Source organism: Vidua macroura, chromosome 7 (genome assembly GCF_024509145.1).
Source record: "Vidua macroura isolate BioBank_ID:100142 chromosome 7, ASM2450914v1, whole genome shotgun sequence".
In the NCBI taxonomy this organism is placed as follows: Eukaryota; Metazoa; Chordata; class Aves; order Passeriformes; family Viduidae; genus Vidua; species Vidua macroura.
Window position 1 is genome coordinate 4,219,672 of NC_071577.1, and position 27,782 is coordinate 4,247,453.

Sequence of the window (27,782 nt, forward strand, 5' to 3'; positions counted from 1 at the left end):
TATTTCCAGTATGTGGTGACTCAGTTTCCCTCCAGGGTGTCCCAGAATGAGTCAGGTTTAACTGACACTGTTGCATCAACGAAGCAAACCCAGCAGGTTGTGCCCTGATCATTAATTAATTGCAGCCAGAGCTGAGGGGTTAATGAGATCCCAGAGCTGAAGGGACAATACAAGCTCAGCGCCTGCCACGTCGCACGTGCGTCACTCCTGCGTGGAAATGAGTGAGAAACCTCTCACTTCTTTTTTCCTCCTCCTGGTTTAACTTCTTGTGCTATAAATAAACAGCCCAGTGTGAGAAAAAAAAAAAAAAAAAGAATAACAAGGGGCTGCAGCTTTTTAGGTGCCTGTGGCAGGATGTTTTCTTGCTTATCCTGTTTCTTGTAAACACGGCGATGACTTTTGTGGCCCAGATGTAGAGGCAGCTCTGCTTCATTGTTCAAACACCTGCTGCCTTTTGAAATGGACCCAGTGCAGCCCATTGATAAAAATTCAGACTCAGAAACCTGCAGCACCAGGCTGAGCTCCTGTAGATAGCTCCAAAAAAAAAAAATCCTTGAGGATCCAACATCCGCCCTGTTGAGTTTTTTTTTGTTTTTTCTCTATTATATTTGATTGGGAGGGGAAGGGAAGCATAAGATTATTTTTTTCCCTGCTCTTGTTCCCACAATAGCAATAAAAACAATGCTCCTTGGCTTGGAAGTGGTAAACTGTGAGAAATAACAACAATAGCTGACTTGGTGGTTGTGCAGCCAAATTTATGAATGAAACTAGTGGGTGCAGTTTAATTTCCAGGCCTGGCTCTGCTTTTGGTGTTATGGAATGAAATAAAAAGGCCAGAGAAGGAACAACTCGTAAGTGCTGCAGGGTTCTCACTGGGAATGAGTACAGGGGAAGGTTTGGTCTGAGTTGGAGAAGAGGTTTTGCTGCTTCCTGTATCACAAAGTATGAAACAGGTGAATTTGCTCAGTCAAACAGTGGCTTTACAGCATTTTCTTTATTTAACACCGGTGTGTGGTGGTGGGACACCTTTGAGGCAGCAGTTCCAGCTCTTCCCAGTTTGTTACATGGGGTAAATGAAGCAGGTGGGCCCTTGCTGGGATAGGTCTGCTTTGTGAGGTGCACAGCAGGGCCACCAGGTCTGGGAAGAAGGGGGTAAAGTTTAGGGAAAAAAGCACCAAGGATACTTGTTTTTGCAGCTAAAGGTCAGTTCTTTGCCAGAGTGTTTTTTTGGATGGGACTTGAGGGCTAAAACCTGCTTTTTGGGAGGGCTTTTTGTGTCTGGAGCCAGAGGTTAGAGTTGAGGTGTTCAGCCAGGACTATTTGTGTTTCAGCAGCCTCTTCTCGTCCAGGAGATTCGTTCTCCACAGTGCTCAGAGCAGGATTTTTCTTGTTTTGAGATCTCTTGCATCCTTCTCTGCTCCTCACGTGTCCCCCACCTGTGCCTTTGGCTGCAGGAGCAGAGGGGACGTGCTGGGTTTGCTTCCTGCTGCTTTGAGCAGGGATTTGGAGCAGATGGGGCTGTGAGGATCCCTTCCAGCCTAAATGACTGTACACTCATCCTGCCAAGAGAGGCAGATGCCAACAGCAAGTCCTCACAAAGGCCCGCAACGGGTCAAAGGCTTTCTCCTCCACCTCTGAAAGTGAGATGTGGGGCTCTGAAGGAAGCAGTCCAGCCCCAAAGTGATCATTCTGCCTGAGACAGGTAAAACCAGGCAGCCAGATGTGGCCAGTCCCAGATGTTGTGCAGACAGGAGGGCAGGGTTTGAAGGATTCCTTGCCTGGAGTGTCCCTGGGGTGTCCTAGGGGAGGGAACACCGCTCTGGCTGTGGGATGAAGCCGTGGAGGGACCTCTCTCCTCAGCAGCCCATCCTCTGGCTCTCCTTCCTCGGTGGGGATGTGGGGAGGGAATCACCTCAGGATAAACATTCCTGCAAACCTCCCTCTGCATCTGCCTTTCGTTAAGGCTCCCCTAAAGCCGCGCGTGGATGTCGGCGTGCGAGGGGAGCTGCGGAGCTGCCGTGTGCCGGGGCCTGGCTGCCACCCCATAGGCACCGTGGGCACAAGCCAGCTCCTGCTGGATCATGGGACACACGGGGAACTGGCGGTGGGACAGGAGAACCTCCCAGCAGCCAGCTCCCGGGAGAAGTTTGGCTCTTAAATCCAATTATATTTGCAGACTGAGCTCTTCTGTCCTCACTGCTGCCAATGCGTGCGCAGCCTTCGCTTCTTACCCCCGTTTTTTGGTTGCTTCAGATTTGTTAATGGCTGTGTTTAAAATCAAGAGAGCAAGGAAGGTGTTCCATGTCCTCAGCTCTTTCCAAGGGGAATGCCTGTTTGCTGATGTCATCTCGTGTGGCTCAATGACAGAGCTCTGCTCCGTTCGCTGGAAAAGCTGCGCTGACCACGCGAAATGCTCGCACGAATTTTTCCAGCATGCACAGGGAGGTGTCCTTGATGACCTTTCACGGTAATTATGGCAGTTAGGAGATGTTTGCCCCAGGCAAACTTCTCTCTCAGGTCCTCAGGGTTGTGCTCTGAGTCGTTTTGGATTTCCCCTTCCACATTCTCCTGGAAAATAGCAGTGTGGCCTCTAATGTCCTACTTTTCCTCTAACATCTCTCAGTCGCTGTTGGAAGGCAGTGAAAGCTGCTGGAGATTTTCACAAACAACCCGAATATGGGTTTAAGGAAGCATTTATATTTCCTATTTATGTTTTGCTTTTAAACTCTGACTTCCAGAAATGCATTTTTTCCCCAAGAAAAACCCAGACAATCAGACTAATGTTTCTTTTAAAACGTGTGAAAGATGAGGGATGAGGCGTCGAGTTTCCTTTCAAGCGACTCTGAGCGAAACCAAAGCCTTTTTGAAGTGGTTTACTGCAATTGTAGTTTGTTTTGCTTCCTGCTCCTGCTTTGGGCACACCTCCCAGCTCGTTGTGTGTGGCTACAGGCGCTGGGGGAAGTTGGAAGGCCAACAAAAGGCAAGGGGGCTCTAAAATCTTATTTCTTTCTCTATTTAGAGTGCTGCCAACGAGACGTTGCACTTCATTCCTTCCTACCATCGAGGCACAATGCCTCCCCCAGCATCAGCACTGATGGAGGCAGGAAGGGGTAGGGAAGGAATGGGAATAGATTTCATGCTGGATGAGTCTTCAGTTAGGAGTCCAGACTGTGGGCAGGGTAAAAAAAAAAAGCTTTGTTTAGTCTGCAGTCAGTAGTTTTAGCAGGAGCTCTGGGCCCAGAGCTGAAAAGTTGGGTGTCCTCTGCTAAGGCTGATGTGATTTACAGTGTTGGGATCTGACTATGGGATTGACAGAGCCAAAGCAGAGGGAAAAGTGTTCTAGAGAGCTTGTCTCAGTGCCAAAGGGTGGGAAGCAAGGGTAGAGTTGCTCCTTCCCTGCAGCCACATTTCTCCTCATGGCTGGCTCCATCTTTCCTGCCACCCTCTGTGATATCTGGACTGTTTGCCACGCCGGAATTGTGCTGGCAGAGCTGTCTGAGGGACCTGGGGATGCACTGGTGAGGATGAAGGAAGCTTAGGGTGGCTTTGACACTGCTGCGTGGTTGGGATGTCCTGAGGGATGAGGGTTAAGGACATTCCTGCCCAGCTCCAGCTGTGTCCACGAGAGCGGGAAGCATCTCCTGAGCCCTTCCTGGACTAATTCCTTCAATAAATAGGATATTGCCAGAGCAGGACTCCACCAGCTTGGTGAAAAGCTGGGGCTTGCAGCAAGGCTGTGGCTTTGTACCACCATAGTCTTGCCAGTTCCTCCAGCAGTATAAAAACTTGTTGCTTTTGGTGCCAACACCATCAGAGGAGCTGAGTGCCTGAGTTTTCTTGGCACAGTTTCAGGGCAATATCTGTTCTTCTTGCTTGATCAACAAATCTGTTAATTACATTAAGGTAATCTGACCCGTGCTCTTGCAAAATCCTCCTCCTGCTGCTGAAGATGGTGGAAACCCTCCCTGAAGAGAGGCACGGAGCAGCACATGTGGGATCAGAGGGTGGCTGGGGGACCTGGGCGCATCCAAGCCCTGGAAAACACCCTGCATGGTAAAGATGTGTCAGCTCTCTGATACCCTGGTGGTGTTGGCCTCACATCCCCATGTGGTTCCAAATCCAGAGGCTGGCAAAGAGCATACAGTCCCTAGGAGATGCAGCTTGCATTGCTAAAAAAGCCTGGAGAACTGGAGAGCAGCCTTTCCCTTTAACTCGTGCCTGGCCCAGGGAGGAGCAGGATTTAAGCACGTAGCTAAATTTCAGCATGTGCTTAAGTGTTGTCCTGAATGGGGACCCTCTTGAGCTTTAGCTGAAGTGCTGTTCTGAACAGGGCCAGCAGACTGTGGAAGTCACCTCTTGTTGCCTCTACCCCACTGTGTTTGTGCTCATTGCAGCTCTCTGGCTGTTTACTACAAGGAGAAAATCACTTCATTTACTTGCAGCTCACTCAGTAACTGAGAGCAGGCAGGTTGGGAGAGTCTCACATCAGCTGGGAGCGAGACATCTGACCTTGTCTCTTGTCTGTCTTGTTTCTATGATCCTAATTCTGCTCTAAATTAATTCTTTTGTTTAGCTGCTGGGGTTTTTTTTTCCCTCCTTTTTGTTTTCGCATGAATGCTTGTCTCTATATTTAGGTCTGCCGGGGCGGGATGTTATGAATAATTGTTGATTGATATTATTAAACACTAACACGCTTGGCTGTGTTGCACTAATGATGGGGCTTTGGGGATATGCAAATCAATTAATTGCAGTAATTGCTGTAATAGCTGTTTTGGAGGAGGCTGTTGAAGAGCCCTTGGGAGAGCGGACAAAGACAGAGACGTTTGAAGTGCAGAGGAGAAAGGGTGCTCGAGTATCACTGGAGAGGGCTCCTTCAAGTTGCCAACTTGTAAAGTGGGGTTTGTTTTGCTCTCTAAAACCCACTCACACCAAATCCTCTCTTGCTTTGTTTCAGAGTTACCCCAGCATGGCTACTTCCAGACTTTTCTGCTGCGGTGGAGCTGAAGAAGCTCACGGATGAGACAGAGCCTTTTCCAGGTAATCTCTTGCCTTAGAAATCTGGGAGACCTCCCTGGAAAACACCCGAGGGGGAAAAAAAAGCCATCTCTAAGGCTAAACCTCTGTGTCACCTCACACTCAACAGCTTTGGTTTGTCAGCTGATTCTCATTCACGTCAAAGCTCTTTCTCCACTTCTGTGGCAGCATCACGGGGCCTCACAGTGGGCACAAAGGGACGTGAGGTGCCTCAGGAGCCACGGTGGGAAGGCTGTGAAGGGAATGGGATTTTGGGTATTGTGAGGATGGGGAGGAAAAAGTCTCTTCTGGCTTCTTCCCCGTGCTATATGTGTTTTCCCTGCCTTTGTGTATTATTGTATATTCTTTTGTCTGGCTTTCCATATGCAACGTGCCTCAGTCTCCGTGCTGCGGGGCGGGTGTTCAATGTGGTGCACAGATGGTGCTCCCAGAAATCCCGTTATTTGCTAATGGGATTTTGCGCTAAGCGTTTCCACTCTTCTTTTCAAAAGTCTGCGTGTTTGTGTCAATATACCCAGACCCCCATCTTGCAGGGACACCCTCTCCCATGCAGCTGAGAACACCACTTTATTTGCCTGTTTTTTTAATCCCTAGGAAGGATGTCAGGACAGCTTCTGTGGGAGGCAAAGGTTGCAGGACCCAGGCAGTTTTGAGATCACCTTGCACAGTGAAGGAGGGTCAGGATAACTGGGGTTGGATGGGATCTCTGGAGATCCTCCAGTCCAACCCCCTGGGTCACCTGGAGCAAGTGACACAGGAACCCATCCAGGTGTGTTTGGATGTCTCTAGAGAATGAGACTCCAGGACCACCCTGGGCAGCTCTGCCAGATGTCACAACCCTGCCAGGTGGCCTGGCCAGGCCGATTGGGGCAGTGCAATGTGCACTTGTCACCTTGCTGGTGGCCCTGCCCTTACATTTTGTACTGAGATGTACTTACCTATTCAGCAGCTTCCCCCGGGGTCCTGCAACATTTCAGTAATGCAGTGTTCAGCTATTATGCAGCTATTCCCAGCTATTATGCAGCAATTCCCCTCTGTGCCCTCCATTCTTCGAGCAGTACTCAAAATCAGGATATAAATAGCAAAACCCTGGAATATATTGCTTTTGTTACCAGAGGCCTTTCAGAATAGGTTAGATGTGTGCCTGACGAGGATAATACAGTGCTAACTCTTCCAACGTGGCACAGAGCTGGACTAGGTCACCTCCTGAGGTCTCTTCCAGCCCTCATTTTTCCATCCCTGCATGACATCCCCTGCTAGTGGGTAAGTGGAGCTTTGTTTTGCGTCACACTGGCTGGAGCGAGGTCAGGACCGTGCGTCAGGAAGTTCCCTGTCTGTCTGCACACCCATGCACGCCTCAGCCTGCACAGGGCTCTTCTCCTGGACGCTTCTCAGGCTCCTCTGCCACGGGAAGGTGAGTCAGAGCAAGGCAGAGGCTCTCCTGGTGCTGGCCAAGAGCTCCAGGTGGTTCCTCTGGAGCTGAGCTTAACCAGAAGAATCTCATCACAGCCCCAGTTCACAAAGTCCGGGCAGCCTGAGGCAGGAAAACTGCCAAGGATTGTTGCTGCTGTGGTACAGGGCCACTGAGATGGTGACTTTGGGATCAGGAGCTGGCAATGGCTTGCCGACCAGGCAAAGAGAGCCAGTTGTGAGATAGTGCTGTGTGCAGATTGACCCTTAGAGCCCCACTGTGCTTCTCTGAGCATCCAGGGCTGTGCTGGCCTCCAAAAGGGGGTCTGACACTCAGGAAACCATCATCTTCAGCTCTGGGCCTGTGCCAGATTCAGCTCTGGCCTGGGGAGCTGTGCTAACAAAGTAAAACTTGTGGTCACCTCCACAGCACCTGGATCTGTCTCCCAAGTTTTGTTTGGAACCATCACTGCACCTCTTGAGCATCTGGCTGGCACGGTGTCAGCCCATCTATAGTGATTGTGACTGCTTTGTCCAAATTTTTGGAGCTATGGGGGACTGTGGAGTGCAGCCCTCTGTGTCTCAGAGCCCTCCTCAGCAGCAGAGTTTGCGAAATAACACTTTTGAGGTCTGCAAAAGATGGCAGGGAACCGGCACAGACACTTCTCTTCAGCAATGCCCCGCCGTGATCCGATGTCTCTGCGGGGAAAACAGCTCTTCAGAGGTGTTGGCTTTCCATGCCCATCAAGAAATACCTCTTTGCCTCGTGTTTTTGCAGCCTCTCAGCTTCGTTGACTTTATCACCCTTCTGATAAGGGTGATTAGATCTGATTTGTTTGAATTACAGCTCGGCTGCTTTCAGCTCTCACAGACACAACACGGTGCTGCGCGGGGTTGGAGCAGGGAAGTGAGGAGGGAGAGCCTTTCTCCCCCTCTGATAATAGTTAGCAGATGTGATACCGTTACCAGGTCAAGGATCTGAAATCAGCCAGCAGCAGGAAAAACGCTGTGCTCGCCTGGCACTTGAAAGCCGTGCAGGGAAGGATGTGGCAAAGGCTGAATCATCCCGTGCTCAGCAGCACTTCGGAGCACTGCTCTGCAAGGTCTCACAAGCTGTGGGATTTTTAAGCAGCCCTGATTTGGTGGTTTGGCCCCAGGAACTGTTCTTTACGTTTGGAATACACCATTAGTGATGTCTTGTTAAAAATCAAGGCTGCCCATGGCTCATTTATTGCTTGGAAGCTGCGAGCAGTCAGTTTGTCAGCGTGTCTTGTTTTTCTGGATGTGTGATGCCCCATTTTTCCCCTTTTTAGAGGCTCCTGGGCTACTAGAAAGACTTTTCCCCCTGAACTAGGTTTTCTGCAAGGTTGGTGCCCTGCTGTGAGCCACACCATGATGCACACAATATTAAAACCTGGCTTCTGTTATCAGGAGCATTTTTTTTTTTTTTACTAAAGGCTAAAGTAGCTTTCTAGGGTAGTTCAAAAAATCTGGGACAGGTCAGACAGATGACTGTGCCCTTGTGGCTTTGTCCTTTGATCTAGGGGCTGAAAATCTGAAAGAAGACACATGATTCAGCTGTGGGTTTGGTGCTGGTTTGGGCTCTAGGAGGAGCCTGATTTCTACCTGCAGGTGCATCTTTTCTGCAGAGCTTGGCCAGGAGCATCCCTGGCTCTTGCCTTGCAATCTCCTCTCCCCAGTGATTGAAATCCTCGTGGCAGAACCTTGTGGTATTGCTCTTTAGAAAAAGGCTTAACTTTGGCTGGTTTCAGTGAGAGCAACATGCTTTAAAAGCCATTCCTGGGCTCCAAGCAGCCCTTGGAAGAGGAGCTTCCCAGGTTTCTGGCTCAAGGGGTGGTCATCAGATAGTAAGTGGTCATTCCTAGCACGAGGGCAGAGAGCTGCAGAAGTTTTAAGGAGACAAATGAGTGAGCTTACAGCATGCCAACAAAGAACAAAAGATCTGGGAATACTGGGATGAGGCTTGAGGAGTTGCTCTGGGAGAAAGGTGAATGAATTGCATCTTTAAAAGCTTCCATGGGGAGGATGTGGCAGCATCACCTTAACATGGAGGTGTGTGTTGGGAAGGAAAAGTTCAGCCTGGGCTGTATTTTCATTGCTGCAGTGGGTGGTGGTTATGTGATCTACTGGTGGTCTCATGGCAAAAGTCCTGTCCTTTTCTCTTTCCTCTGCTTTTTTTTCCTTTTCCCTGTTCCCCTCACCTGCAGCAAGGTGTCCTCTAGGTCAGGTTTAGGGTGAGAGAAGGGAAGTCCATGCATTCAACTTAATGAGTGGTTTCAGTGCAGGCAGCATGAATGCAGAGCGGGGGGGGACACAAGTGTGCAAAGGCGTGTCTGGAGAGACTAGAAATGAACACCATAGATTGCACTCTAGTTTGCTTTTCTCTTATGCTGGTGGCACATTTGCTAGCCCCACAGGTGGCCAACCCTTCCAGGTGATGTTTGCCCATATTGAGAGGCCCTGGGAACTCTCCTGCCACTGCTCTTTGCTGCCCGATGGCCACGGGAAGAAAACTGCAACGCTTGCAGTGCGCCTGCTCTCTCCCACCTCCCCCCTACATCTCCTTCCTCAGCTGCTTTGACCAGGTCGCTCCCCAGCTTTGATTCTCTCCTCTTGCTGAAAGACCTCCCGTGGCTGCATTGTCTGGAGAGCTCTGGTGGAGGCTTCAGAGCTGTACTTCCACCTCAGCAGAGAACAGGCTCTCGTTAGCAGCCCTCGGGGAGGGTGAGCATCGCCGCTGCCTTCAAAGGCGGCGCGGATGTGCCGAGCCAGCTGCTGGCCCCCAGTGGGATGGAGCTCTGCTGAAGGCACCAGCAGGATCAAAACATCAGCTGGGGAGAGCAGAAGGGATGCAGGTATTGCTCCACGAGGCTGGAGCTGCCTGGACACACCAGGTGTGAGTGGCGATGGCACCGATGAAAGTGCAGCAGGCCCAGCCCTTGGGAGGGTTTCCATGCTGCTGCCAGCACCGACTGCTGGTTATCCTAAAGTTCTCCTAGGGCTGCCCATGCCAGTGGCAGCTGCACCATCTGCAGAAGAAATGGACCCTCAGTTGCTGCCAAGTGAAACCACACTGAAGCTCAGGAGCCAAAGCCCTCGTCTCCCTCCTGATCTCCTCCTCTCTGAACACCTCTGCCAGGCCCTCTGTCTCCTCCCCCAGAGCTGCACCTTGGTGGATGAGCTCCAGATGGTTGGGTGGAACCTTGCCAAGCACAGGGGGCTATCAGCAGTGCTGGGGATGACTGTAGGCTTCCTGCTGGGAAGTACGTGGAGGTCTGTTGGCTTCTTACTTCAGGCCCCTAAAAAAGCGCTCTCCCAACTACTTTTGGCTTTCCCTTTAACCTAATGAGTTCTTCTCCCTTTTCCAAAAAGTCTGAGGCCAGTCAGTCCTAAAGTCTCCACAGCACCTCTTTGTCTGATTCCCCTTGTCTGGAAGCGTATCCGAGGAGTGCGGTGGGGTGGAGGTAGGTTGGACCTGGGCCATCCTTTGGCTTCTTCCATGAGTGCATAAACTTTTATCTTTTCAGTGTTACCATTAAGGGGAGTTTTAAAAAAAAAGAAAAGGAAAGGAAACTAAACCACAAACAACTGCATTAAAATAATAATCAGAGCCTCATGAAAGCGCACAAAACCCCAGCAAACCCTCTGTGCTTTGAAACTTGAATCTTATCTCCCCCTGTCAAGGTTAATTGTTGCTGGGTTCAAACCATGGACAGGCTTTCATTAAGGCTGGAGATGGGAGCCACGGCTGGGCTGGGTGCGTTGGAGCAGAGTTGAATTTGGTCCAGTCTGTTAAGGAGGGAGTCACATCTGCAGCTACACAATTTCATTAGACTCGTTGGATTTAAGTCTGATCTTTAATGTTCCTGGGCTGTCTTCTCCCAGGGTTATCACCTGTGGAGCTGTTTTAAAGGTGGTCACTTAATTTCTTTCCATATAGCTTTATTTCTTTCCGTATCACATGGAAGACTGGAGTATTGCAGTGTGATCAGATCAGGAGAGCTCAGAAAGAACTGATAAATATTCCTCTATATAAAGACCTTTTTAGTTTATGTGGTGGGGAGCAAATAGTGTGTCCTGGGAAGCAAATCCTCCTCATTTCTCACTTAATCAACCTACCAAGAGCCAGACACTGCTGGTTTTCTCTTTTTTTTTTTTTTGCTGTTGCAGCCCAACCTGAGTGTTCAGGATCCCAGCTCTTCTGGCTGTGGTTGTTGCTTCTGCAGCTCATGTTCTTCTAAAGGGATGCTTGGAGGAAATGGGCTTCTAAGAGTATTTTCAATGAGAAAAATACATCACAGCATTAAAAACACACTAATGAAAAAGGCATAATCAGCGTTGGAAATAGTTTTTTACCTCCTTGAACTAGAAAATATAAAGATACATCAATATAATGACAGTCTCCTCCTAGCCCCCACACAGATTAATTTGGGAGACAGTTTTTCATATGCAAATATGTTGGGATTATGGTTCTGCCTGGGTAAATCAAAGAAACTGTTCAATGCCTCAATTTGGTCAACCTTGAAAGTGTTTCCTTGGATGCTCAAGCAAAAAGGAGGGTGAGGAGATATTGGATGAAAAGAAAATGAATTTATTTTCTCACTTTCAGCCATTTTTATGAGGTGGGTTAAAGAGTTGCTTGTGCCAGTGCTGGAATCTTTCCTTTGCTGGAATCTCTGGTGTTTGTGTTAGAATAAGCAATAGGGAAAACAAGCTTGTTTTGGAAATAACAATGCTGTTTTTTTGTTGTTGGGTTTTTTTTTTTTTAATTTTCATTACTTTTATCAGAACTTTGCAAATTTCTAATACCAAGTAAAATTCATTAATTCCTCTCCAAGCTCCTCTCCCCCAGCTGCACAGTAATTTTACAAAGCATCTCCTAAAGTGGTGGTGATTTTGTAGGGCTGAGCCTTGGGTGATTTTTGGGTTCTCCTGGTGTAAAGCAGGGGAGCTCTGGGCTGTGCAGCCACTGGGTGCCAATGCCTTGAAGGAGTCCTTGTCCCAAAAAAGCACCCAAGGTGCTGCAGGATTGGCTGTGCAGGATCCTCCTGGGCTGTTTTGACACAAGGACCCCTCAGACATGGCTAACGGGATGTGGCCAGCCGTGACTTGACATGATTGCTTAGCATTCCATCCCCACCTTTCCCCCAGCCCGCTCCTTTCCTGTGGCTTGTTTTCATTTCCTTGCTAATTCAAGCATGTCTGATGTTAGCAGGAGGAATTTTTGTGTGGTGCAGAGGTCAGGGAGAGCTGACTGGGACTGGATTTTACAGGTGACGTTCATGTGTAGAGGTGGGGGGAGCAGGACAACGGAAAGGTCACGGAGATGGGAGCTGGAGAAGCCTGGGAAAGGGAATGCAGTGGTGGAAATGAGGTTAAAACACTTGTGAATGGGTTCAGTCCATGGGGATTTGTGTTACTTTCTGCTGTTGGAGACACAGGAGCGCCTGCTCCCTCTCTGTGGTCAGCAGCCCTTGGCACTGTGTGCCCTCACATGCCATCCTTGGTCACCACAGAAGTGCTGGTGATAAGCAGGTGTCCCTGGCTGGCATGTGGGAAGGAGAGTCTGCTTTCCTTGGGAATGCTTTCCCCAAAAACTGCTGCAGCCCTTTTATGGGGCTCGGCCCGTTCCCTGTTGCTGTGGCTGACAGAAACCAGACCCCTCACTTTGGTGTGGACTCCATCCACCAGCAACCAGCTGGTGCTGGTATTTGATATCAGCTGGGAAAGCCATCAGGAAGCTTTGGTTGTTGTTTTTTCCTTCCCTTTTTTTAAGATTTCCATCACCTTCTCAGCCTTGCTCCCCACTCTGTGCTTGGTCTGTGTGGTTGCATGTGCCCCCAGCAGGGACCCACACAGTGCCAAGCTGTGGGGACATCCCTGATGTGTCTCACTTTGGGCAGTCTGAACTTGGCAGCATTTCTATCAAACTGGAGAAAAAGCTCTGGAACAGTCAAATCCATTTCCATGCCTTAAAGTGGGTACATGTACAACTTATTAAAAGCAATCCTTAGAAAGCTACAAGCTGTAGCTTTTAAATTTCTTGTGTGTTTATTTTTATAAAAAAAACCAAACAACCCATGTTTTCTTCATTAATGGATGGTATTTACTTTAAGTACAGCAGAAATCTGATGTTGAGCTTCAAACTAAGTAAATCTCCATTTATTAAAAGCCTAAGTGCCTCTGTTTCCAGATTTTTTCACGGTACATTTAGGCTCCGTGTTGGAGACTCAAGGCTGAGCAGCCTGAGCTCTGATCCAGCAGGAAGGGATCTAAAAGTGGGCCTGATTTTGGGCTGCATTAAAGGCTGGTGCCATGCAGGGTGTGAAAAGCCTTTCATGTGGCCACAGGAGGACTCTTCAGAGGCCAGCCTGTGTGGAGGAAAATCTGGGAGCAAGGCAAAGACAGGGATCCAGCCTGTTAGAGGCACCAGATAAGGTTTCATTTCTGGGGGCTGGTTCCTGTGCTCTAAGGCAAACAAAGCCTCACATTTGATTTTGCTCGTTTGGTTTTGCCTTTTCAGGAAATGTGTTGCTTTATCAAGAAGTGCTGGAAGCCTCTGAAACCTTGGTTTGCAAGAGGACACTTGAGCAATTTTTGAGAGATTTCTGTGTCAAATCCAGTCATCTGAGGAAGGGCCCTCTTACCTCCAGTTTTTACCAGTCTGAGTGATGCAGTTGGAAGGAGAGGTGGCACTCACACCAGCTGTGCTTCCTAAGCTTTGTATCCAGCTCAGTGTCACCAGGTGCCTTGCAGGTACCATCATTGGCATAATTGTCCCCTTCTGGAATCAGGTGAAGCCTTTGGACTTGCCTTTGATTTTGTCCAGTGCCAAATGGGTACTGAAAGGCTTTCCCTCCTCTCCAGAGGCGCTTAATTCCAAAGGATCTCAAGATGAGTTAGGTTAATAGCAACAGTGAAAATCTGTGCCCTTACTTAGCACCTGGTGCTGGATTCAGGTGGGTGCCCCATTTGTAGAAGAGAAAACAATTTCTCCCCACTGGCACAGGCTCTGTCAGGCCCTTTTGCAGTATTCTAGTGCTGTTATTATATTAACAGAATATTAATATAAATAAGGAATAAATAAGGAAGCCAAGAGTTAGTCCAGCAAGGGGTGAAACCACCCCAATGAAAAGCTCCAGAAGGCCTTGACATCTCCCTGCCCCTCCCAGAGTTCAAAATGTCCACAAGACTTCTGTGTGCTGGGGGGAAAATATGTTAGGAAATGAGCAATGCCACAGGTGATGGTCCTGCCCTCACCTTTCCTCCCTGCAGCCATCTTCCTCTCCTGGAATAATGAGGCTTGTTCCTAAATAAATCACATGAAATTCCACACCTTCTTCCCAGGCAAAACCACCCCGGAGTGACAGGCATTAGCATAAGCAAAGCTAATTCCCTAACTTATCTCCAGCGTGCCGTATAATTGATTTCATCAAATAAAATCTGCCTAATAAAGCTCTGGAAGTGAAGGGAAAGCTACAACTTAATTGTAGCTCAGCCAAGAATCAATTTCTCATCTTCTATCTTGTTTTCTGACAAATCCAGTGTGTTGGTGAGGGCCAGAAAAAAAAAAATGGACATTTTACAAATATTTCTATCCCCTGGATCATTGACATTTTGTACCCAGACTGAAAATGAAAGGAAATTTTGCAGATTGGATCAGCCACAGTAAGGAAATATCTCTGTCAAAATGTCCAGCAATTAAGAGCTTTATCCCTCCATAAAGCTAAATATGAATTTTATCTGTAAATTTGTATTTTAGGTCATCCTGTTGCTTCTCCTGAACACAGAGTTAGGGAAAAAAAGGGATCAAGAGTAACTTGTTTTATGATGTCTTCATTTCAGACACAATAAAAATGTAAAACACCATAAGAAGTTACAAGCTCAGTCCTTGTTTGCTGAGTGAAGATGTTTAGGAAATATTTTGGATAAAACATCTGCAGTGAAATCCTGCAGTCATTCACACTGAAAGACATTTAGCTTTTCTTTGTTTTCAGTGTGGAATTAAGTGTCATATCCAGGAGGCAAAAAAGGAAGGATTGGACCACATTTATCCAATTTATTTTCTGGAATGCCTGGGTAGCAGGAGAGTGATGGATGGTCTGGGTGAGCAGGTGCTGCATAGGCAAAAATTGCCTGTGAATATAAATATTGTACGAGTCCAGTCCAGCCAAAATGCAAGAAGTAGGGTTTTTCCCCTCAGGATGGAACTGTTTCCGTTTTGGGAATAGCTTGGATCTCTCCAGTGGGAATGTCAGCTGCAACTTTAGAAATCTTTAGTTCTTCACCTTGTCTCAATTTGTTGCTGTTTTTCACAACCAGAGAAAATGCAGGAGACATTTTGGCCAAGTAAGAAGCCTTAAGCTCTTCAGAGGAAGATGCTAAGGGAAGTGGTGAAGTGACAGCTCCTGTCTCCTCTCCTTAATCCTGTCAGCCTTGGGATTTCAGCACGGGCTGCTGAGATGGGAGCATCACCTTGATTTGGAGCTCCAGTCCAGGTGGGTTGAACATGCCAGATGTAGCAGCCTGGCTTCAGCAGGGATTAGTCAAAGCAGTCCTAACATGGCAGGCTTTTAATTCTGGGGATGCCCCACGTTTGTCTTCAAGCTGAGAGGCTGCAGAGATCGGGGAGGGTCGGGAATGGATGGAGGAGGAAAAAGGAGTGTGCTATCCAGAGCCTTGAATTTCCCTCATCCACTGTCCACACAGAGCTGGCCTTCACCAGAGACACCTCTCCTTGCTTCCTCTGTTTGCACAGCTGGGTTTGAAGCAGGCTCTTGCAGCACATACATTCAGAACAAATATCATCCCTATCCATCCTCCCCCTGGCATTCCTTGTGTGCAGGACCAGCAGCTTGCAGCCCCTGCTTCAAATCCTGCGAGATGCTGGAGCTACCCTGAGAAGCATGGCCTTGAAACACACCCTTCCCCAGGCCAGGCACCAGGACACTGGGAATGGGGGCTGGAAGGTGCCTTCAGCCAGGCTGAGGATCCTGAGAGAGGTTTCAGTCTGCAGGGAGGAGCAGCGAGGTGTGACAGGGCTGCCTTTGTGCAGCTCATTACGCTCCCGTCGCCGATTTCTGAACGGAGTCCTGGCGCTGAGACAGACCAGGTTTGCTTTTACTAAAAACAGAGGGGTGGGTTTTTTATTTTTCTTGTACCAAAGTATGTAACTTTAGATGGCCATCTCTGTGCCTGGTCACCTCTGAGATTTTTTTTTTTTTCCACTGACATTCACCTTGATAAGCTACAAAGAGGTAAAACTACAGTGGCTTGCTGTGTCTTGACTAGTGTCTCGCTTTGATAGAAATCCTCAGGGTAAAAAAAAACACCTTGTGCAGCGAAAGCAAAGGCTGAAGTGGCTTTCATGAAGCAGGCTTAGTTCCCCTGGAGGACTGACATCCCCATTTTTGAGGCCTAATTGCATGAAGTCTCCTGTGATAATTTCTTAGACAGCGATGAAAAGCAGCTGGAGCCAGCCCCTGGCATTGAGGGGTACGAGCCCAGCGGGTCGGAGCAGTGTCTTGATAGGGCAACAAAGAGATCCAAAGCCTTGGACAACAGTGATCCTGTCGGATGTGCTTAAAGCCTTTCTTCATCCATTGCTGACACAGATCCCCGGGGGTGATCAATATTAAAATGCTTCCCTGGAAGGTGTGTTTCCTGTGCAATTTGGGACGATGTTGTGAAGATAAAGGAGTGCTTTTGTATGAAGTGATGGTCGCTTTGGAGCAGAGGCAGTGTTTGTAAGAGCCCTCAGTCTGACACGGGGCTGATGACATCAGCCTGGCCACACAGGCTGATGGCAAGGACCCATCAGCAGCACCTGCCTTTGTGTGGAGGGACCCCAAGCCAGGCTCCCTGCAGCAGGAACCTGAGGGTTTTATATTCCTAGCTCCCCTTTTTCACTCCATATTTCAGGATCAGGCAAGGCTGTGCTTGCTCCCTGTGTGTTATCCCGCTCCCAGCGTTCCCCTTCCTTGCTTTCCCGGTGATCCAATGTCCCAGCCCCCGGGCTCAGCTCGTAGCAGTGTGTGGGGTATTGATTTCTGTTCCACAGAACGATAGCCTTCAAAGGATGGCTGGGCATAATGAGCTGGGCAGCTGCCAATAGCTCCGTGTCACCAGCAGCTTGTGACTCTCCGTGTGTCAAAGCTTTGCTGCCCCTCAGTACTTCAGATGGCTTTGTGTCTGTAAGAGCAGGCACAATGTCTCAGCTTCTTGGGGTGCGCCTACATCTTCTGAACCCTTTTTGAAGCTATTTCTGCATTTGATTTGGCAGCCTAAAGCCCACAGAAAGCAAGAACATAGGTTTGGAGGCACGCAACCCCTACGTTTAACTTGGACATCACAGCCCCCTCATAAACCCTAAGGAACAAGCAGTTTTGAAAGCCCTCTGCAGTATTGATTTATCATTTTCTGCAGCATCAGCATCACTTTGAAGAACAAGGGGCTTTGTAATGTAGTTGTACATTTTTCCTAAAAGTATCTTATGTGCCTCATAAGAGTGCGTGATTGCTCAAGATGCTTCTTAATTTATTCCTTCTCACATTTTTCAGCTGTGCAATAAAACATTTGTGAATATCCAGGAACGAGGGTCCTTACAGATGGCATTGACATGTATCAGGCTCACATGAAAACCCCCACATCACCTGCAGGAAGGAGAAAAAGAAGGTAGGAATGAGCCTCAGAATTTCCTGAACCTATGTGGCGGGTTTGAAACGCCTGAAAAGGTTTTAAAGTGGTAATTTTGCTTATTGAATCCTCTTCATTCTCAGCAGTGTTGTTTCTGTTCAAGTACTTGATAGGCTGATGCTGAGCTGGTAGCATCATGTCCTAAAGGGTTCCAAAAGCAGCTGTCCCAAAGTGTGAAGTTCCACTTGTAATTCAGAGAAGACCTCAATGACCAAATGTATGCAAGGGATTACAAGCCCCACTTGCCTCTTGCTGGTGAGAGCAGGCTTATGTCATCCCAGATACTTTTTGAGAGTAAATAAATGGCTTTGTTTTACATTATCTGAGAGAAGCCCAACAGGAAATTTGCTCTGTTGACTTCAATGACCTCAAAAACACTTGTAGCCATTTAATCTGGCTCATTCAAGTTCTGTGTGGATTTGTTATGGGGATGTAAATGCTGGTTGAAATCTTACAAAGATAAGTTTTTCTTGAGTGGGAAAGCCAAGAGACTGCAGTTCAGTGAGTAAACAGAGAGGAATATTTATTTCTGGCTCCACTTTGGGATTTCTAGCTCACTGCTCCTCCAGGCTGAATGCCAGTGAATCCTTGAAGGTAAGGCAGGGCGTGGGGGTCCTTTGACAAAATAAGTCTTGAGGGGTTGAGATACCATCAGCATACCCCTGTCTGCTTAAATGAGCTGATGCAGAACTAACAGTGGTCGTGTGACTCAGGGTATGAAGTAAATACCAGTCACTGCTGAATGTTGATCTCTGGAACACAGGAATTGTTCATGGCGTGTTGACCTGCCCTGAACTCCTGGGCAGTCCTAGGAGTTACTGATAGCTGCAGCCCAAACACAGTGAGCAGCACCTTTTGCTCTGTGCAAACACACTGTGAGACCAATGCCGAGTCCCAGGGACTGCCCTAAATCCATCTTGGGTTTTCTCTGACTTCCCAGCATGTCCAAGGCACGAGGAGCTGTTCTGGAGCAACTGGTCGTGGGCACCAGATGTTTGCCCTGCCGTGGTTGGCCATCCCTGCTACCCAAACACCTGTCTGTGCTAATAAGTACTTCATGCCAAATCCTGAAGGATGAGCCAAAATGTCTTGTTAGCCTGGGAAAGCCCCAAGAGTGTGTGTAATGTCTGTTTTGCAAGACCAATCATCATGTGTGGGCCTCTTGCTCAACAGCGGGCTGCTCGGTGAAGGTCTTGCAGAACGGTTGGAGGTGCCTTTTGCCCTCTCCTTCATCCATTTGGCCATTCATAGCTTGTTGGGGGATCCAGAGGATTTAGAGGGACTGGCAGAAGTGGCAGCTGGCCTGGTGGCAATCCTGCTGTCTCCTGGTTCCCTGTAATAACCCATAAATTACCCTCCCTCGCTTCTGGAGCCCGCGGTGGGTGTGTGCTGATTACAGCGCTGTGCTTGACTCATCATTGCAGCTTGGCTTCGAAACCAAATGGATCCTTTTCTTTTTCGTGTCAAGAGCATGATTAAGTCCTCCTGTTTCTGTGCAAGAGCCTGGAGCAGCTGCTTCCATTCTCCTCTGGCTGGACTGTGTTTCTCAGGATACAGGAGGGATGCCAAGGAAGCAATGTCTCTCCTGGGAGAGGGTTGGATGAATCATGTTAAGGGAACTCCAACAGAAAGTTTGACCCACAAAGGGTGGGGAACAGCAGCTGATCTAGACCAAACGATGACTTAACCTTGAAAATTAAGCTGTTGTTCCTTCAATTTTTATCCTGCTGGAAAACTGAAAATATTTCCATGACGATATTTCCATGAAACTCGACTTTTTTTTTTGGCAGAAAACCTTTCTTCTGCCCAAAATCTGCCTGTTGGAACATTCCCCGCCAGCTCTACTGGTGGGCTGGGAGTTTTCCAGGACTAGCCTGAAGTTTCAATCAAGTTGTTTGGGGGTTTTTGGTTTGTTTATTTGTTTGCTTTTAAGGCAGCCAAGCAAAACAACTGCTGGCAAGAACTTTAGTACCTGATTCATCCCTATAAAATTCTATGCAAAGTGAGAAGGCATTTGCTTTTAAAAGTGAATTTCCTCTGCTATTCCAAGCAAGAGTTAATAAAGGACTTAAAGGTGTTTGTTTCATTTTGGGTGCCTAATCGGTTCTCAATTTGTTTCAGATGAGCCATGTTAAATTTATCCCATGACCCTGTAATTACAATCTGTCTTTCCATCCCTTAAATAGCCACTCTCTCTTTTCAAACATTATTTTGGTTCACCTTCCTGGCATCCAGCTTTAAGTAAATATTTTAAGCTCTGAGGAGTGTGGTTCTCTGCTTTCCGCTCTCCTGGCTTCCTTGAGGACAGCGAGGGCTCCACCAATTTCCACTGATGGGCTTCAGATCAGCTCCAGGTTTCTTTTCTGGTGGAGAACAACTTTTTGGCTGTTTAGAGAGTGGAAAGGAGCCTCGGGGAATCTCCTTTTTGACAGTGGAAAACGGGCACTTTCTTTGTCTTATGTGCCTTGGTGCAGCTGGAAGGTGCTGGAGCAGGCCCTGGAAAGGGAAGGTCCTGCAGAAAGAGGAGGATGGACCCATCATTCCTGGAAAGGGTGGAGCAGGGTGGACTCTGGCTCTTCGGGACATCATGGAACGCCACCCATCAGATCCTGGGGATGACTTCAGACTGGCTTGAGGATGGAACATCACCAAGGAATGACGTTTCACTTGGATTTTTAAAGTTCTAGGCAGAGCTTCTGCTCCAGGTCTCGTTGGTAAATGAGTTCATAATTTTGGCTTCCACTGCTTGGCCCCAAGCAGTGAGCTTAGAAATGGGACTATCCATGAGGCAGTACTGGAGTTTTTCTCACCTCCTTCTCCTTAATGCCTTCCCTTTCCTGCATTTCTTGTGCTCCTTCAGGCTTTATTGCACTGTCCAGGAAAGATGGAGTTGAAATAGCCACAGCTTTACTTTGAAGACTGATACATTAAAAAGAGCTGCTTAACTCCCTTTATGTCAAGCTTATGATATTAAAATCAAGAATTCTCTCTCTTTTCCAGCTGGTTTTAGTGGTGTGAGCTGTGCAGAAAGGACTCTCATACTGTGACTGCAATGCACTTGGCACCTGAGCAGAGAAGGGGCAGGTGGTGGATAAAGACTGGGCAGGTCTTCTCTTTGCTGGGACCTCTCCTGATGGCTGGAAAATCTCCGGGGCTGGTTTTGCTCATGTTTTTGCTGTTCTAAGTGGAGCTGACTTACAAAAAGGAGTGTTAAGATGGTCCTGAAAAGAAACACAGAGGGATTGAGAAATTCAGCTACTGTGATGATGGGTATTTTTTGGGAAGGAAAGATGTGTCCATTAAAAAATACTTGAGTTTCCACATGCATAATGCCTAGACCTGCCTCAGCAGAGCAAATTCTTCTCAGGTGAGAAGTGATTTTACAAGGACATTTAGGACAGGACAAGGAGGAATGGCTTCCTACTGCCAGAGGGCAGGGTTAGATGGGATATTGGGATGGAATTGTTCCCTGTGAGGGTGGGCAGACCCTGGCACAGGGTGCCTGGAGCAGCTGTGCCTGCCCCCTGATCCCTGGAAGTGCCCAAGGCCAGCTTGGATAGGGCTTGGAGCACCCTGGGCTAGTGGAAGGTGTCCCTGCCCATGACAGAGGGTGGCACTGGATGGGCTTTATGGTCCCTTCCAACCATTCCATGATTGTCCCAGAGCTCTCCAAGATGAGCAGTGACAACTACCTGCAAAGCCCCTGTGGAGGGACTGATGTGTGCCTTTCCTCTGTCTGAAGGAGAGACAGGTAAAGCCCTTCCCAGCACTGGTTTCTTCGAGATGGCATTGCCTGGCTGTGAATATTCATGTGCAGCTTGTTTCTGCAGCAAAAGTGTGAGCAGGGCTGTGATGCTGCTAATTGCAAGTGAAAGTGTTAATTTTCACACAGTTGTAAAAGAAATCCCAATTTGTGAAGATTTTGCTTGTGTCAGGGGTGAAGTTTCTGTCACTTTTAGAAGATGCAGATGGGAAATGCTGAGTTGGAATATTCAGTCCCTCTTAAAATACTTTATTCCATCAGAAAGATTCCCAGGCTCTCTCAGCATGTTACTTTGTCAAACTCACCTTTTTTTTTTCCCTGAGAGAGGTTGGAGTCTCGACTTATTATTTAGCTTTCTATTGCAGCTTTGTTTAGTGGAGTTTATACATTCTTAGATCAAACATTATACAATCTGACCAGGAATCATGCAATCACAGTGGGAGATGCGAGGAAACAGCATAATTTATTTTATAAACAAAGGCATCATCCACATTAAAGTACCAGTTGGTTAATAAAATGGGTTTTAATGCAATAAAAAAAAATAAATATGCAGCTTTCCCTGAGCTGAGTGTTTAGAAATAGTTGCACTCAAATGAGGAATCTGGCACCCGTGTCTTCCCACAGAGGCTGCCTTCATCTCCTGAAAGCAGCTACCCTGGCTGGTTCTGTCTGGGAAGGCTGCAGGGATTTGACCAGCTCCTTATTGTAAAATGGAGTGGATAATGAATGCCAGCAGAAGGACTAAACTCCGTTTGATATTTATCCAGAGATGAACCAGCTGCTCTAGCTTGGAAATGTGTAAAAGCTTGGGCTAGGAGAACTCTGAGGAGGCTTAGCAGGGACAGAAAAAGGTGATGTCCAAGCATCACTAGATGTTGTTGTCACCCACAGCTTGTTCTGGAGGATGTGTTCATTAGATCCTGGTGGGACAGCTTTGCTGGTGAAGCTGGAACTCTGGGAAAATGGCCAAATTATTGTGCTTGGGCTGCTGGCTGGGCAGAGGATCCTCCTGAGTGGTTGCTGGACAACCAGCCTCGTTGAGGAGCTGGAAAATGTGCTGAGTGGGGTTTGTGTTGTGGGCAAAGAGCTGGTGGACCAATCTGCTGCTTCTGGAGCTGAGCCCTGGGAAGGAGGAGAGCTGGGGGGGCTGTCCACTTTTTCTGAGGATGTATTGCAGTGTGGGTAGGGATCTGGGAATTATCAGCTGGATCAAAACTTGCTTTATCCAACAAACATTTTGACAGCTCCTGGAAGAGGAGAGAGGCTAGCTTCAGTGAAGGTAGTGGTAGAGAGAGCCTGGAGAATATTTCATGCTGGAGCTGCAGTGAGTACAACCTGGACTGCAAACCAAAAGCTGCAGAGAGTTATTACACACACGTGCACACAATAGAGCTCAGAGCCCAGCCACTGAGACCCTTCCTTGGGGATCCATATAAAATACCTCTCACAAAAGCTGCCCTGTGTGCAAGCAGAGGAACTCCTGCTAGTGACGTTAAAAATGGTTAAAAAAAAAAAAAAATAAAATCCCACAACCTCTTTTTCACACACATCCAAGTGGTGTAACTCTTATCTTGCTGCCAGTCTGTTGGAGATACCAGCACAGCTAAACAGCACACACCATATGGGACACTAAAAATGCTGCCTGGGAAGCGCTTTTCAGTCGCTGCTCTGAACTGTGCCAATGTAAAAAAAGTCCCCTTTGTCGTGGTGGTGAATGAATCTTCTTGTTCCCCTTTTTGCCTGGATTTATGTTAAGCCTGGCTTTCAGCCGAGTTTGATCTGCTCACTTTATTGTATTGCAAACAGTAGTCAATGGCTCTTCAGCTCGAGATCGCCTGGATTTATTTTCAGGTCAAGTCAACTCTCCTTGACCCAAGTCTGAACCAAAATACATTCCCAGAAGATTCCCCCACAGGATATAGGATCCAGAGACAGAGTGACATTGTAATGAGTTCAAGGTTTCAGCTCAGTACAACAGAGCCCCTGTTGGTGCAGGGAAGGCACTGAGCAATCCTTATTTCAGCAGATTTTGTCACCCATCAGTCACTTCCCTTCACTGAGCAGGGTCACCACAGAATCCCAGGATGAGAAGGGACCTTAAAGCTCATCTTGTTCCACCCCCTGGCCATAAGCAGTGACATCTTTGACTAGACCAGGTCGCTCCAAGCCCCAACACACTGCTGGTGTTTGTGGTCTGCAGGGAAGCCAGTCCTTACGGATGTGTTTGCATGGCTCTAACGTGCCTGTGTGGAATTTGCTGTGCAGGCTTTAAGCAACTGATGAGATGGTCTGCATTCTTTTATTATTTTTTATAAGGAAAAGTGGCATGTCTTTTGGGGACTGCCTGGCACAGAGGCAGAACCAGCTGATACTGTGTCATGAAATGTAAAACACTGCTTTGAAGATTTGGGACAAAACCAGAATGAACTCATGGATTTAGCCTGGGTGATAAATCTTCCTTCAAAATAAGGCAGCCTTATGTTTGGTACAAAAGACTGTTTATTTCTTCTGTGAAAAAAAAAAAAAAAAAAAGAAAAGAAATGGTGTAATCATCTAGGATTAAGTTTCCAGGGGCCCTGGACAGAAGCTAAAGCCCACATTGCCTCCTTCTCATGCTCACATTGGATAATTTGAGTAGTTTAAAAACTCTCTGGCTTCCTATGGTTTTGGGCTATGAGCTGCTGCCAGTGTGCCTTGAACCTAAAGCCATTGCTCCGGACCTCAGCAACAGAAATTAAATGTCCAAGTGTTTGGCTGGTATCAACTGCCTGTTTCAACGAGGAGCCTGGCCCAGGTGTGGAAAAAAAAATGGGGCCTTATTCCTGTTTTCCATCTCAAGGAGGTATTGAATCCACATGGCAAATACACAACTGAGGTCCAGCTGACTTAATGCTGCATTAAGAGTCTTTGTGGTTCGGGTGCACTGCCTTTGTTGTTCTGCCTGCTCGTGTTAATGTTTCATCAGCCCTTTTTTTACTTTATCTCCTCATGTAATTACCCAGGAACAGCCCCGTGTGCACTTTGGTGGCGCTTCAAATTTCACACCTCGTTGGGATGGATGCTGGGAAAGCTGTCAGTGAGAGAGCCAGGCCAAGGGAAGGAGAGCTGGAAGTCCTGCAGGAGCTTGTATGTGTGAGCTCTCCTGGGCAGAGTGGTCTATGCAGTCTGAGTGATAAGCAAATCCCATCTTTTCTGGTGGCTCAGGTTGGGTTATCTGTGCCTGAGCTGGCTGAGAGTGTGACAGGGTCAAACAGGCACCGATTGTTTTATGGCGCAAGAGCCGCTCAGCGGTCCCTGTTATCTTGTGTGGGGAGCTTAAGCTGTGCTCTCCCCTTGCTCCCCTGGAATAAACTCCTTTGGATGGTGAGTTAGCACAGGGGGAAGGCCATGGGCACGAGCAGTTTCTGTACACTGAGTTGTGTGTCTGCTGAAAACCTTCCTGTAGCTATTCCCTGAGGTGTTATTTTTACAATCCACAGGTTTCTCCTGAGGAAAGATACACTCCAGGAGACAGGCAGGGAGGAAAAAAGGGAGCAGGGATGTTCCTCTTTCAGAGGAACACAAGATTTGTGTGATCAGGAGACAGGTGGGAAGCCAAAGGTGGAGTGTGACCGTACCTGTGGAAGGGGGCCTGCAGCCAGTCCCACCCCACACTGTGGAAGCAGCCTCCGTGAGGAGACCTCGCTGTGTGCAAGGTGTCTGCCAGGAGAGGTCTCTCCAGGGAGGCAGAGCTTTATTTGCCTCCATATGAGGCAATTTAGGCAGGAGATGGGGCTGGCTCTGCAGCAGGAGCATCTGACACGTGCCACTGGAGCCTCCTGGAGAATGGAGCCCAGGCATGTAGGAAGCCTAGGCTGGGAAGCAGCTGGAGCAGGGCTTTGGAGAGCCCATGTTCTGCAGGTGGCTACTGAGCTCTCCTCAAATCCTGAGTGTCTGGCTGGACTGAGAGCCAGGAGAGCTTGGCAATTTCCCCTGCTGAGCCAGAAGCAATCCAGAAGGAGATGACCAGACAGTTCCCAAACACCAAACGTCAAATGAAAGCAGCTGTAATGTCTTTGTCTTCTCACCTGTTTGCTGGTGGGCAAACAGTGACTGTTCACAGTAAAAAAATTACCCTTTGTGTTCACATACTTAACATTTTCAAGGAGTTGTGGCTAAATGGAGGTGACCTACACTCTCAGCTCCCATGCACGGGCTCAGCTCCAAGAACTGCAGTCAAACCACGCTGACTTTCAGCAGCTGGGACTTGGGCCCTGCGTTTAATGTCCCTTCCTCGGTGCTCATGCATTCGGTTTTCCTTGCCAAGATTATATTTGCTTTCCTTCCTCAAGGACCGCTCTAAATATCAGACTTTAAAACAATATGTCTTTTTTCCCCTGCAGAGAACAATATGATATGCCACCGTTGAATTAATATGTCCATGAGAAGTGAATATAATCTCCCCAGTAGATCCCCTTTCCAAAAGATTTACGATTTAATGAATTTTTTATTTCTTACCGGCCTGTAACATTTAGTTGTTTTACACCCAGCAGGGCTCTTTCCCATGGAAGCAAACAAAGGTGGGAGGGGATCCCATCATCCTAATTCCAGCTCCTTGCTTTCTTCTCTCTGTCCCCAGCTTGCCACTTGCTGCTGATGCAGATTTCCATAGCATGGCTCCTGTCAAAACCTACCCTTGCCATGTTCACGTCTCACTGCTAATCTGAGAGTGTGCTGTGAGGACAGGAGAAGTTTTGGAATAATGTTTATGTAAAAATCAGTGTCTCTGAAAAAAATCTTGTTTGCTGCCTGCTTAGCTGCTCCAGGCAGGATTTCTGGCTCAGGGTTTGATGTTATCCTCCTCATGGTCACATTCTGGCACGCTCTCAAATAAATGGCAGTAATGTCTCTGACAGCAGATTAAGAAGCGGCAAATAACATCCATGGGTAACACCTTTATTTAGTGGAAAGGGTAAGATGGAAATGAACTGTGAAGGGGAGACCTATCTTCTATAATTACTGGCTACACAGGTCATATTCCTAGTTCCACCACCAATTGATTTCTCCTGAAAGCTCTCATTGCATTGAAAATAGCAAATTGATTGCTCTGCCAGCTCTTTCCTCAGTGGATCCTGCTGGAATTGCTGTATTATTGCTTGGCTTTGGGAAAGCTTGCTGGGATTGACAGAAAATGCCCTGCCATGCAGGTGAATGAAACCTTAAACCTTTCTCCTGCTGCATCTCTCTCCTTCATCCCTGGGGCTGTCCAAGGAATGCTTGGATGTGGCACTCAGTGCTCAGAGTGACAAGGTGGGGATCGGTCACAGGTTGGACTCGATGATCTCAGAAGCATTTTCCATCCTAAATGACTCCGTGATTGTGTCTTTGGGTGGACAAAGCCAGAGAATGGTTAAAAGCCTGGGTGGCCCAGCTGAAGAAGGCCACGTGAAGCACTGTGTGCTTTGGGTTGTCTCTCTGAATCAGAGCTGCTCACCGTCACTTGTCAGGAAGCGAGAGCTGACGGCAGCGTCCCCGCGCCGGACAGGGCCTGGAAAACACAGATCCCTCCCAGCTTTTCACAAAGCTTTCAGCTTGTGCTGCCTCGAACCACAGATGCTGGAGGCCTGTGACAGCCCAAGAAGTTCAGCTTTATGCTGGAAAATCTTCCTCTTCAGTTTGGTCCTTACTGCTGTGGTGCTGAAGCTGAAAATGCAGTCTTGGAGCTGCAGCAGAGATGGAAACCAGCCCACGAGTGGCTTTTTGCAATAAAAATATAATATCTCATGAACCTTTGAACTAACAGGTGGGTGCTGTGGAGGAGGAAGGGAAGTCCTGAGCTGTGATTTCTCCTTTATTGCTTGGTTTAGTGGTTTAGGCTAGGCTAGGGGAAGCAGGAGCTGTGGTTGCCCTGGCAGCCTCTCCGTGCACTTCTCTTCCTTCTTTCTCCACTTCTAAGAGGTCAGTTTTTTTCTGCCACAGTTTCTCTAGCACTGGCTGTCCCACCCCCTGAGCAGTTTCCTCAGCTCGGGGCACCTCTGACTCGCTCCATCCTTGTGCAGAGGAGGATTCTGGTTTCCTGGAGCTGCCTGTGAGCACGAGAACCTTTCCTGCCCTGCAGTGCGAGCCTGCTTCTCCCTGCTCTCTTCCTCATCGTGCGTCTGTTCCAGACCCGACAGGACAGGACAGAGCTGGACAGGAGAGCAGCCCTGGGGCTTCCCTGAGGCTGCTGACGCTGCTGGAGGCAGGGCTTGGCATTAAATGACCTGATTGTTCCCTGCTGCTGGGGGAAGTGAAGCCGGGCAGCACTGCAGCCGCTGCCTGCTGGAAATGCGCCGCTCGTTTCCTTTCTGCTGCCATTTCAGAGGTGACTCCTGATGCAGTCATCTGTTTATTCCTTCTGTTAGCGCAGGGGCTCGTTCCTCCATCCATCCATCCATCCATCCATCCATCCATCCATCCATCCATCCATCCATCCATCCATCCATCCTCCATCCACCATCCCGGCGATGCAGCGAGGAACACGACTGGGACAGGACACAGGGTTGGCTGTCTTGGCAGAGGGAGGAAGCGGGCACTGCCTGTTCATCCCGCAGGAAGCTCGGCTTCCCCTTCAGACACTTCAAGGATCACAGCCTGCCTTCCTCCAGGGCTGTGCCGGGCTGTGGCGTGGCTGGGTGGGTGTTTGAGCTCCTGGCACTGTTCTCTGTGTGTGCGTGAGGCTGCTCCCACCTCGCTCCTGCTGCACGCAAACCGACTCTTGTGCAACTGGAGAAATGTTTCCCTTTGTCCCATTCTGATACTTGCTGTGCAATCAAAATGCTCCCCCACCCGATACAATCTGCACTTTGCCTTCTTGGCCTTCTCTCTCATTCCCAAACCT

General features: G+C 48.2%; 1 protein-coding gene across 3 annotated transcripts in view; it reads left to right on the forward strand.

Annotated features, from left to right (window-relative positions):
- Window positions 1–27,782, forward strand: part of ACKR3 (atypical chemokine receptor 3) — a 43,813-nt gene that overhangs the window by 6,698 nt on the left and 9,333 nt on the right. For 2 of the 3 annotated variants that reach the window (XM_053982498.1, XM_053982496.1), the window contains exons 3-5: window positions 4,955–5,037; window positions 14,788–14,963; window positions 17,025–17,139. The gene's annotated coding sequence lies outside the window, so the exon portion shown is untranslated. The remainder of the gene's footprint in view (window positions 1–4,954; window positions 5,038–14,787; window positions 14,964–17,024; window positions 17,140–27,782) is intronic. The other variant, XM_053982497.1, reaches the window with a different exon arrangement.